Source organism: Myotis myotis, unplaced genomic scaffold, assembly GCF_014108235.1.
Source record: "Myotis myotis isolate mMyoMyo1 unplaced genomic scaffold, mMyoMyo1.p scaffold_m19_p_4, whole genome shotgun sequence".
In the NCBI taxonomy this organism is placed as follows: domain Eukaryota; kingdom Metazoa; phylum Chordata; class Mammalia; order Chiroptera; family Vespertilionidae; genus Myotis; species Myotis myotis.
The window spans coordinates 43,533,870-43,546,445 of record NW_023416346.1 but is presented as its reverse complement, the minus strand read 5'-3'; positions in this window follow the sequence as shown (position 1 = coordinate 43,546,445).

The window sequence follows — 12,576 nt, the reverse complement described above, 5'->3', positions numbered from 1 at the left end:
ATAATAAATTTAAATAATGATTATAACCAGTTTCCAATGAACATGTTCGGTTTTTAAGACTAAATATAACAAAGCTGCGCAACTCTATACAAAGATAGTTAAATTATAAAACATGGTCATCTACTAGTGTGTCTGAGAATCAAAGCATTTCAGAGCTGTGACTGATCCTGGAGATGATCCTCCAACCCTCCTATGTTTCAAGTGAGAAAAATGAAACCCAGAAAGGCTTGCCCAAGTCACACAGCTAGTTAGTGACTCAGCAAGTTATAAAAATAGTTCTAATACCGATTCAAGTTTTCATTGATTTGGTCATCTAACTTGATGAAGAATAAAATTTGTAGGTTCAAAAACATGCCCTCATAAAAAAAAAAAAAAAAAAAAAAAAAAAAAAAAAAAAAAAAAAAAAAAAAAACCAAGAAAAGTTTTAAATCTATACTTAAACTTACCCTTTCTCTCAACATGTCTTAAAGCAGCAGAAATGGTATCAGTTAAGAATCCTTGCTATGATAAAGTAACCTAACCACAGTAATAAATATTCATGAATATATTTGCCTAAGACTATGCAGATGAAACAGTGAGAGAATGAGAGATGTTAAGTAGAAAGCTTTTGTATTCTTCTGCCAGGTTTATTGTTGGGCCTAGAGAAAATGCATTTCAGTTAAGGTTTTTCTTGTGTGTGACCTAAATTTTCATGGGATTCCAGCAGATCTTTATGAACAAAAAAAGGTACAGGTGAAGGGAAACTCCAAAAATCTTCTCCACCATGAGAGGAAAAATTATAGCTCTGTCCATAATAAAATCATAATTATATCTCTATAATGGCCATCACCTTTTAATCCTAGAACAAACAGCACAGGAGATATTGCAAATCTAATACATAATTATTAAATACTAAAATTTTCCTTCAATTGAATATTCTTCAGGAGAAAGTACAGGGTCTCATATTTTACTGCTATACCTACGCAGGACAATTCATGAGGCTTCAAATAGCTGATGAGCCAATTATCAATTCACTGGTAAAGAATAAAACAAGATTGTTTTGTCAACCAACTATAGAAACTTCTACTTTGGATTATATTCTTTTAATGGTTGGTATAACTAAATTTCTTCAGAATAAAATTGAGCTACACATCATAAAGACAGATATCAAATATTTCTGAAAATAGCTTAATAACTTTGTAATTAAACCAACATATAATTGAGTGAATAACAAATACAGATCTGTAAATTATGCAAATACACATCTTAGTTTCACTTGGAATAATATTTTCTCCTAATCTAGCCTATATAATAAAGAGGCAATATGCAAATTAACCCTCATGCCACAAGATGGCTGCCTACGACCAGGCCGGCAGGGGGATTAGTGTGGGACTACCATATGACTGAACAAGCAGGCTGCATGGGGTGACCAGGCTGGCGGGGGGGGTCATGAGGGGTGACCAAGCCAGCAGGAGGGGGCAGTTGGGGGTGATCAGGCCAGCAAAGGGGGGCAGTTGGGGCCTAAACCAGCAGTCAGACATCCCCTGAGGGGTCCTGGATTGGAGAGGGTGCAGGCTGGACTGAGGGGACACCCCCCCATGCACAAATTTCATGCACCGGGCCTCTAGTATATATATAAAAGCCTAATATGCAAATCATTCCCTCAGGAGTTCGACCGACAGACTGGGAGTTTGATCACTTGCTATGACGTGCGCTGACCACCAGGGTGTAGCATGGAATGATGAGAGGCCTCAGCCAGTAGCCGGAAAGCCCCGATTGGCCCTGATTAACCGGCCCAGGCCTAGGGAACCCTACCCATGCATGAATTTCATGCACCAGTCCTCTAGTGAATTCATATTAGGAGAGTTTCTGAGCAATCAACAGAGATAGAGTAATGCCCAACACAGCTTAGAAATGTACCAAGATGCCTTTTAACTACCATATACAGTTCTTCCTTTTGACAAGCAACACCCACTCCAATAATTAATTAATATACTAATTCAGATTTAGTGGAAAGGAACTAGCAAAATGCATGAAGTAGAGGCTTCCTAAAGCTTTTAAGGGTAATATTTTCCATAATGCACCACATGTTTACAAATACACACACACACACACACACACACACACACACACACACACACAAAACTATAATGGCATCCCAGTATATATGCAATGTAAAAGCAAAATGCCCAGGACTAGAAAATACATTTTTAATCAAAAATGTGAAAATATGCTGACAGATAATCATGTCCTTTTTCCTATAATCACTGCTAATAGGGCAGAGGTGGATAATGCCATGGGAAAATCACCAGTTTTAATAGCTGTTTTAGATCAATAGTTATTCCTCAGGAGAGCATGGACTTGCCACATTTCTAAAGTCCCCAAGTTTCAGCCAGCACGTGGTTCCTTCTAAGCAAGCTATCAGTATTACCTAGATGAGCATGGAGGCTCAGACTTTATCCTGAAAATACAACAACATGCAGATTCTGGACACAGACATCCCTGGGTTCAAATCTTGGATCTGCCACTATATTAGGCAAGATAGTTTCAGTAATGCTGTGGTAAAAATTAACTCCCAAAATCTTAGTGTCATAATGCAAAATAGGCTTATTTGTCACTCAAGCTACAACTCCAACATGGGTCACTGGGAGATTCTACTCCACATGATCACTCAGAAATCCAGGCTAGCAGAGTTTTCAGTGTTTTGTAGCTGCATCCTTCCAAGTCACCAAGGCAGGTAAAAGAGGGCTAGAGAGTTGCACACTAGCTCTTAACTGCTTCAGTACAGAAATGACAGACATCACTTATATTTGCAGCCCATAGACCACAAATAACTTCATGGTCCTGCCTGACTACAAAAGGCCTTGATAATGTGGGGGAGCACATGAATCTGATAAATAGTTAATATATTATCCTTGGCCAAGTCACTTGACCTCTCTATACCTTAGTTTCCCTATATGTAAAATCTACACTAATAGAAGAGAAATATGCAAATTAACCATCACTCCATCACTCCGCCACTCTGCTACACCCACAAGCCACACCCACCAGCAAATCAGGAGAGAGTATGCAACTAACCCAACTAAGATGGCAGTGGCCACGGAGCTGGAGTGAGCAAGAGGCTTGGGTTGCCCCCGGCAATGGAGGAAGCCAAGCTTCCCGCCTGGCCTGGCTGGACCTTGGCTCCTCTCAAGGCTACAAAGTTTCAATTATAGAAGATAAATAAATCCCAGATACCTGCTTCCAGCCTGCCAAAATAAGAAAAAAAAGGAGAGGCTGCGAGGTTGGGTCGCCAGGGGGTGTGGCCAGCCTGAAAACAGCCCTCAGCCCCTCACCCAGGCTGGCCAGGCACCCCAGTGGGGACCCCCACCCTGAAGGGGGTGTGGCCAGCCTGAAAACGGCCCTCAGGCCCTCACCAAGACTGGCCAGGCACCACAGTAGGACCCCCCCACCATCCTGAAGGGGCTATGGGCAGCCTGAAAACAGCCCTCAGCCCCTCACCCAGGCTGGCCACACCCCCATGATGTAAGGGTTCCTGCTGGGGGGCTTGGCCAGCCTGCAAACAGACCCCAGCCCCTCACCCAGGCTGGCCACACCCCATGTGGTGAGGGTCCCCACTGGGGGGCTTGGAGAGCCTGAAAACGGCCCTCAGCCCCTCACCCAGGCTGGCCAGGAACCCCAGTGGGACCCCCACCCTGATCCAGGACACCCTTCAGAGCAAACCAGCTGGCCCCAACCCGTGCACCAGGGCTCTATCCTATATAATAAAAGGGTAATATGCAAATTGACCCTAACAGCAGAATGACTGGGAATGACTGGTCACTATGACACACAGTGACCACCAGGGGGCAGATGCTCAATGCAGGAGCTGCCCCGCGGTGGTCAGTGCGCTCCCACAGTGGGAGCTCTGCTCAGCCACAAGCCAGGCTGATGGCTGCCAGCACAGCAGTGGTGGTGGGAGCCTCTCCTGACTCCTCAGCAGCGCTAAGGATGTCTGACTGCAGCTTAGGCCTGCTCCCTGCTGGCAAGTGGACAATCCCTGTGGGCTCCTAGGCTGCCAGAGGGATGTCTGACTGCCAGTTTAGGCCCGATCCCACAGGGAGCATGCCTAAGCCAGCAGGTGGACATCCCCCAAGGGGTCCCAGACTGCAAGAGGGTACAATCCGGGCTGAGGGACCCCTCTCCCCAAGTGCACAAATTTTTGTGCACCGGGCCTCTAGAAAGTATATAATAGTAACTGTGTCAGAGCAGAATGATGTAAAGGGTTAAATAAGTTAATATACAAAAAGCAGGGCTTTCAGAGGCCAGCACAGAGCTGGCATTTTTTATCTGCTCTCCAGACTAATGAATTAGTGACAGTGCCAGATATAAGACATTCTGAAAACAGAGCTTTAAGAGGCAAGAAGATGTCCTGCTTATTCTCAAGAACTGGCTAAATTCCACATGTTCTGGAGTCAGTAAGACCAAATTCATAGGACCCAGGGGACTATGTGAACAAATAAACAAACCACAGTAAGATAGGCATTCCCAATAAGTAGGGTTTTCTAGTATTGCTGATTTTCAGTTAGAAAGTATGATGACAGAATAAAGAAAAACAAGTTTGGGTCCCAGATAAACCTGGATTTAAATTCTGATTCTAACTATTGTCTATAATTGTGAGACCTTAGTCCAATCCATGACAAATTCTTTACAAGAACCTTGCCTGCATTTCATTTGAAGAACGCATGAGTACAAGGTTACTGTTTCTCTAGCAGAGGCATAAAAAGGGACTAAGTAGAGGTGATGGCAGCACTCAACTAGGATTTTAGCCTAGTATCGGGTGTTAAAGGTTTGTTACTGGTGGGCTAGAACCAGAGACATGGTACCCTACCCAAGGCATCTATAATTGAAAATGACAGATGAGAATAAAACCCAAATATCTTTAGTGTGTGGAGTTAAATACTGATAATTGCCAAGTCCAAAAGGTAAGAGACATGATTGTATTTGGAATAAAGTAATTATTTAGAAGGAGAAAGTCTGAAAGGAGTATAACTTTGGAAACAGGTGAGAAAATTTCCGCACAATTGTTGAACGTCACTCTCCTCATCTATAAACCAGAGACAATAATAACTCCCTAGCAGAGTGGTCATGAAGAGTAAATGGAAATGATAAAAATACAGGGGTAAGTAAAAGTAGGTTTACAACTTTTCATATGGAAAGACATGCAGGTTATGGTTATTACAATAGCTTCATTAACTCAAAGAATGTTACAATGTAATGGTAAACCTACTTTTTCCCATGCCTATAGATATACAATGAGCAGCTGATAACAAAAAAAAATAAATGGTCATTCCTTTGTTTGCAAAGGTAGTTCAAACTTATTTCTAGAAACAAAATTATATAAATCACCATTAGCTGTTCTCACAACTGATGCAAAATGCTGTGAGCCTATATAACGGAAAAGTCTTCCAGTCTTATCTATGGTCAATATCATGAGCAGAAAACAATACTGTGAGGTTCTCCAATACCATCAAGGTTTCTTTTCCCCCTCTCTTACTCTGGGCAAAACCTTATTCTCCTTTGTGGATGTCCTCCTTTCTCTCATTTTTACCCGTTTTCTTTAGTGAAGCAATGTTTCCCAATTATGCAAATGATAAATCACTCTCTGAAATAGCCAAGTTCACAGAAAGAAGGTCCTACTGGAGGGGAAAATATTCCATTCCAAATAATGCTACACAGCTCCTAAAGCAGTGGTTCTCAACCTTGGCTGCACATTAGGATCACCTGGGAATCTCTTTAAAATCCTGATTTGTGGGCCTCGTCCTCCGGAAATTCTGTTTCTTTGTTATGGTGTGGGGCCACAACATCAGTAACAAAGAAACAGAGAATTACAGGCCAATATCCCTGATGAACATAGATGCTAAAATCCTCAAAAAAATTCTAGCAAACTGGATCCAGCATTACATTGGAAAGATCATACACCATGACCAAGTGGGATTTATTCCAGGAATGCAAGGCTGGTACAATATCCACAAATCAATAAACGTGATACATCACATAAACAAGATGAGACACAAAAATCACATAGTCATATCGATTGATCCAGAAAAGGCATTTGACAAAGTACAATACCCTTTCTTGATAAAAACTCTCAGCAAAGTGGGAATAGAGGGATCATACCTCAAGATAATAAAAGCCTTATATGACAAACCTACAGCCAACATCATACTCAATGGGCCAAAACTAAAACCATTTCCCTTAAGAACAGGAACAAGACAGGATTCCCACATTCACCACTCCTGTTCAACATAGCACTGGAAGTGCTAGCCAAAGCGATCACACAAAAAGAAAAAATAAAAGGCATCCAAATTGGAAAAGAAGAAGTAAAATTGTCATTATTCGCAGATGACATGATACTGTACTCAGAAAACCCTAAAGATTCCGTCAAAAAATTATTAGACCTAATAAATGAATTTGGCAATGTAGCAGGATACAAAATTAACACCAAGAAATCTGTGGCATTTTTATATGCCAATAGAGAACGTACAGAAAGAGAAATTAAAAAAACAACTCTATTTACCATTGCACCAAAAAAATTAAGATACCTAGGAATAAACTTAACTAAGGATATAAAAGACCTCTACCCAGAAAACTACAGGACATTGAAAAAAGGGATAGAGGAAAACATAAAGAGATGGAAGAACATACCGTGTTCATGGATTGGTAGAATCAACATCATCAAAATGTCCATACTACCCAAAGCAATCTATAGATTCAATGCACTCCCCATTAAAATACCAACAACATATTTCACAGATCTAGAAAGAACTCTCCAGAAATTCATCTGGAATAAAAAAAAAAAACAAAACAAAACCCAAATAGCTGCTGCGATCCTGAGAAAGAAGAACAAAGTAGGAGGGATCTCAATACCAGATATCAAGCTGTATTACAAAGCCACTGTTCTCAAAACTGCCTGGTACTGGCCCATGAACAGACATATAGACCAATGGAATAGAATAGAGAACCCAGAAATCGACCCAAACCACTATGCTCAATTAATATTTGTCAAGGAGGCAAGAACATACAATGGAGTCAAGACAGTCTCTTCAATAAATGGTGCTGGGAAATTTGGTCAGACACATGCAAAAAAAATGAAACGACCACCAATGTACACCATACACAAAAATAAACTCAAAATGGATAAAGAACTTAAATGTAAGATGGGAAACCATAAAAATATTAGAGAAATCCACAGATAGCAAAATCTCAGATATATGCCCAAGAAATTTCTTCACTGACACAGCTCCTACCTAGGGCAATGGAAACTAAAGGGAAAATAAACAAATGGGACCATATCAAAATAAAAAGCTTCTGCACAGCAAAAGAAACCATCAACAAAACAACAAGAAAACCCACTGCATGGGAGAACATATTTGCCAATGATATCTATGATAAAGGTTTAATCTCAAACATTTACAGGGAACTCATACAACTTAACAAAAGGAAGATAAACAACCCAATCAAAAAATGGGCAACAGACCTAAATAGACACTTTTTGAAGGAGGACATACATAAGGCTGAGAGACATATGAAAACATGTTCAAAGTCACTAATCATCTGAGAGATGCAAATCAAAACCACAATGAGGTACCATCTCACACCTGTCAGAATGGCTATCATCAACGAATCAACAAATGACAAGTGCTGGCGAGGACAAGGAGAAAAAGGAACCCTCCTTCACTGCTGGTGGGAATACAAACTAGTACAGCCACTGTGGAGAACAGTATGGAGTTTCCTCAAAAAACTAAAAATGGAACTTCCATTTGACCCAGTGATCCTACTTCTGGGAATATATCCCAAGAATCCAGAAACACCTATCAGAAAGGATATATGCACCCCTATGTTCATAGCAACACAATTTACCATAGCTAAGATTTTGAATCAGCCTAAGTGCCCATCAGCAGATGAATGGATCTACACAATGGATTACTAAGCTGTTGTAAAAAGGAAGGAACTCCTACCATTTGCAACAGCATGGATGGAACTGAAGAGCATTATGCTAAGTGAAATAAGTCATTCAGAGAAAGATAAATATCACATGCTCTCACTCATTTGTGGATTATAATGAACAACATAAACTGATGAACAAAAACAGATGTAGCGACAGAGAAGTATTGATCAGATGCTCAAAACTCAGAGGGAAGGTAGAGGAGGGTGAGAGTGAGGGGGAGAGATCAACCAATGGACTTGTATGCATGCATATAAGCATAAGGGATGGATATGGACAACAGGGGCTGAGGGTCAGGGCAGGATTGGGGGGATGAGGGGACATTGGGGGGATAAGGACACATTTGTAATATCTTAATCAATAAAGGAAAAAATCAAACAATGAAAAGGAAAACAAACAAGAAAAGAAAAAGAATAAAAAAGAAGGGGAAAATATATGTATATGGGGAGAAAACTCCATAAAACCAACAACTAAACCAAAAAATGGAAACAACAAACACCCAGAAAAAAGCGGGGGGCACTGAATCTGAAGAGACAGAGCTTATTTCCAGAAGGTAAGGCAAAAGAATTTAATGAATGGGGGAATGGCCATGATTCAGTATAGAGGAGTTAGAAAGAGAATGCGTGTATAAGAAAAAAATTAAAAATCAAAATACTCAAGAAAAAATAATAAATAATAATTAAAATTTATATTAAATATACATATATATAAATTTTCCCCTTTCTTTAATCTGTATATTAATATATTCAGCTATTTTTGGAAAAGGAGAATAGTGTAGGGAGCAGATAGGCCTGAGTTCGGTGAATGAAACTAATTAAGCTATTAGTAGAAGAAGGGAGCAAGCAAGGAGAGGAAAAACAAAAGAATGAAAAACAAAAACAAACAATCAAATGAACAACAACAAGAAAAAAATTGGCTAGCAAAGAAAGAGATAAAAGAAGGGTGCATGCACTTGGTGCAGGGGAGAGGAAATTAGATATATGAGTAAACCAACAGACTACTCTAATAGTAATGCATCAATAAAGCAGATAAAGAAGATCAATTTTTAACAAGGAGTAAGAAAAAGAAAGGAGAGAGAAAAAAACTAAAGTAGGAACAGAAGAAGAGGAATAGGATGAAAAAGGGAGAAGTGAGGAAGAAAGTGTTGGCATAAGGAAAAAAATGAGCTAGAGTAAAATTATGATAAAAAATAAAAATAGAATGTAGGACACTAATCCAAAAATAAGAAAGGTTAAAAAAATATTAATAATAATAATTTAAAAAATAAAGAAAAAAGAAAAAAATTAGTTTCTTAAGTAAAAGATAAAAAAATAAAAAAGTGAAGAAGTGAAGTTCACTTCAGCTGAGTTTTAATGTCCCATGGGGGCTGGTTTAAGACTCCTCTCTACTGTTCTGCCTGCCATATCTAAGCTTCCTGCTAGATAGCCAGTACCGTGTTGAAGTTCCCAGCGATCCACTTTTCTGTGTCAGATGCCACACCCTGGGTTTCAGCCAAGTGGAATCAATCTGCCTGCTTTGTTTTTTCTGCCTGCTTTCAGTTGTATTTACACAAGCGTCTATTTCTGACATCGCCTCTAGGTGTTGATGTTTCTGTATTAGTTTCTGGGACCAAATGGCCCCTCAGCCCAGTCCCTGAGGGCTCCCTGAGGGTATTCAGAATCTTTGTTTCCTTGCTGAGCTCAAGTCTGGGTCTGGCTGCACTGCTAGGAGGGGCCTGGTCTTCAAGAGAAAAATGTCTGTTCAGGGTTGGAGGGATTGGACTGTCCCAGAGCTGGCTTCCTGATTGCCTCTCCCAATTTTGCTCCCCAGCTTCCACAAAACCCCCTTCCTCTGCACCACAGCCTTGATGACTATAATTGAAAGATCCTATGCACTAGGTTTAGTGAGTAAAAGCAAGGAAATTATAAAAACAGAGCAACCGTGCTACTGTGCATCTCCCCCACCCCCTCCCGCCCGACACTGAACGGCTGGTGAAGAACTTCAGGCTGCCTTTCTGGGTGTAGCCTTCTGGGGCTGTGGGCTTAGATCTAGAGTTCCCTGCTGCCAGCAGCCCTGTGGACCCCCTTCCACATTTGAGTGCTACAATGACCCCAAGGGCCGTAGATTTGATGGGTTGCAGTCTCCCTCTAGTCCTGGCTGCAGGCATTTCTCCCTCCAGCCCAGATCCCCAAACCCACCTCTCTCCAGGAGACCTCTGACCTTTAAATCCACAGATTGTCTCTCCAGCTGTGTTTAATTCACCTAATCTGGGTGGATATTATTTGATTCAGCTGTTCCTTCTATCTACTCCTGAGAAGGTGCAGAGCCCATCCACATATTCAGTGCCACTTTGTCTCCCCCTGGACAAAGTTTTTAGGCACCCGCAGCCAGGGAGGCTGGAGTCTCAGTGTCTGTGGGTTCACAGCCGAGGCAGCTGGTCCCTGGCCAGTGAGGCTGTAGGGTCCTGGTTGGTGTCCGAGGTCTCCCCTGGTGGAGGTGAGCCTGGGCTCTCCCCTTCAAGATGACACAGTCTCTGCAGCAGAGCTGGCCACCCTGGGATAGATTTCAGTGGTAGTAGAGGCTGCCCAGCCAAGGCAGTCTGGTCCGCCAGCCCCCAAAAGTCCTGTGGAATATGACTGTCCCTCACTCACACATACATACACGCCCACACATCCACGCACTCCCCTTTCACTACCTCACTCACTCGCACTCTTTCTCTCACTGCTGTCCTGTCGGCCACCATCTTGGATCATCCGTAGCTTTATTTTGATGGAGACATGCTGAATACAAAGGGCAGACACTGAATAACTGCACAAATTAATAAGCATAACCCAAATAAACCTATTTTTCTTGTTCTCCAAAAGTGAATTATTTCCTGTTGTGCACACCAAATAAGTCAGTACAAGACTAATCTTAATAGATATTAATCTCTATATATAAAAGCCTAAGTGACCATTCCACTGGTCAACCAAATGACTGGTCGCTATGATGTGCACTGACCACCAGGTCGTAGACACTCAATGCAGGAGCTGCCCCCTGGTGGTCAATGCACTCTCACAGCCAACCTTCCACAGCCCCTCCCCCTGGCCAGGCAGCCCTATCAGCCCAATCAGGACTGGGCAAGAAGGCCCTGATCAGCTCCAATCGCTGGCCAGGCCAAGGGCCCCACTCATGCATGAATTTGTCCACTCGGCCTCTAGTAGAGAGAATAAGGGAATGTCATTTGAATGAGTAGACTCATATATCAGCCTGATCTTTGTCTAAGTATAAATACTTGGAAGAACTTCCATTTCACATACATCTTAGAAAGTTTAATAAGTGCCTACAGAAATCTGCTAACCCAATACGCTATTTTAAAGATAAAAAAACCAAACTAAAGACACATAGGAGTATGGCTTGTAGTGAGTGTCCTGTTCATTTCCACGCTCATAGTACAGCACACTTTCCATGGCCTGCCTCCTTTAGCTATACTCTGAAATATAATAGAATACTAGTACTTCTTGGGTTGCAGTTTTGTGAGCTTTCCTTTCAATATCTCAGTGAATTTCTATGGCTCTTGCTGTAATTGTATTTAATTTATTTAAGAGAGAAAGAGCAAATGAAACATCTCAATTTAATAAGAAATTGGATTCATACCAACGTGTGTGTTTGATTACATGATTTTATTGATTAATTTGAAAGAAAAAGACATTATTTTGTTTTTCCAATTAAGTGTATGAGGAAATAATTATTTCCACCTTGTCATGGAGGATCTAAATGCCTTAAGTGAATCACCTTCATAAACTTAATTCCAGGTTTGGCAATAATAGAGGAATAAAAGACCCAAATGATACCCAAGATTATGATGGTTATGAACTGAAATGTGCTCCTCTTTAAAGCAGAGAATATTCAAAATTTCCAAATGGTAGGAGTAACTTTCAAAACTGTTTACATTTATATTACATAATGTTACATTACATAATTTACATAAATGATTCCATTCCATGCACTAATGAGAACTTGGATTAGATTTTTTCAAATTGACAAGTTTGCAGCTAGACTGATGGGATAAATGAGCTCAGAATTTACATGCATAAACTAGAGAAAATAATAATTACCTAGCAGATTGGTCATAAAGGTTCAATGAGAATAATACATATAAAGCACACAGGGGGATCATCAGCTAATAGGAAATAAATGGCCGTTTCCATGTCTTCAAAGGTAATTCAACCCAGTCCTTAAATTTTTGACATTTCAAGTAATGAGTTTCTAAACAATAGCTCAATTATTTAGCAAATGTATTCAGTGCAAGGCCAACGTGTACCCCCTATATTATTTTAACCAATAATTCAAGAATCCGCTTCCATTCCTAATTTCATACTTTCAACAATATAGAACAGAGCTGTCCTATCCCCTCCACTCCCTATCAGCACTCCACTTTGCTACTCAGGTGCCAATTCTGTTTCTTCTTTCTGTTGGCCACTATTCTCAGCTGGCTACCATAATTTCCTCAATATATCAACTGATTATAAATTCTGGTATTTCTCTCTTAAAATAATTTGGATGACAGAAAAACCACCTGATAGCCAAATATACCCATTTTTAAAAGTGCAAACAATATAATTTGTGGTAAGGTTTCTGTAACTTCCCTC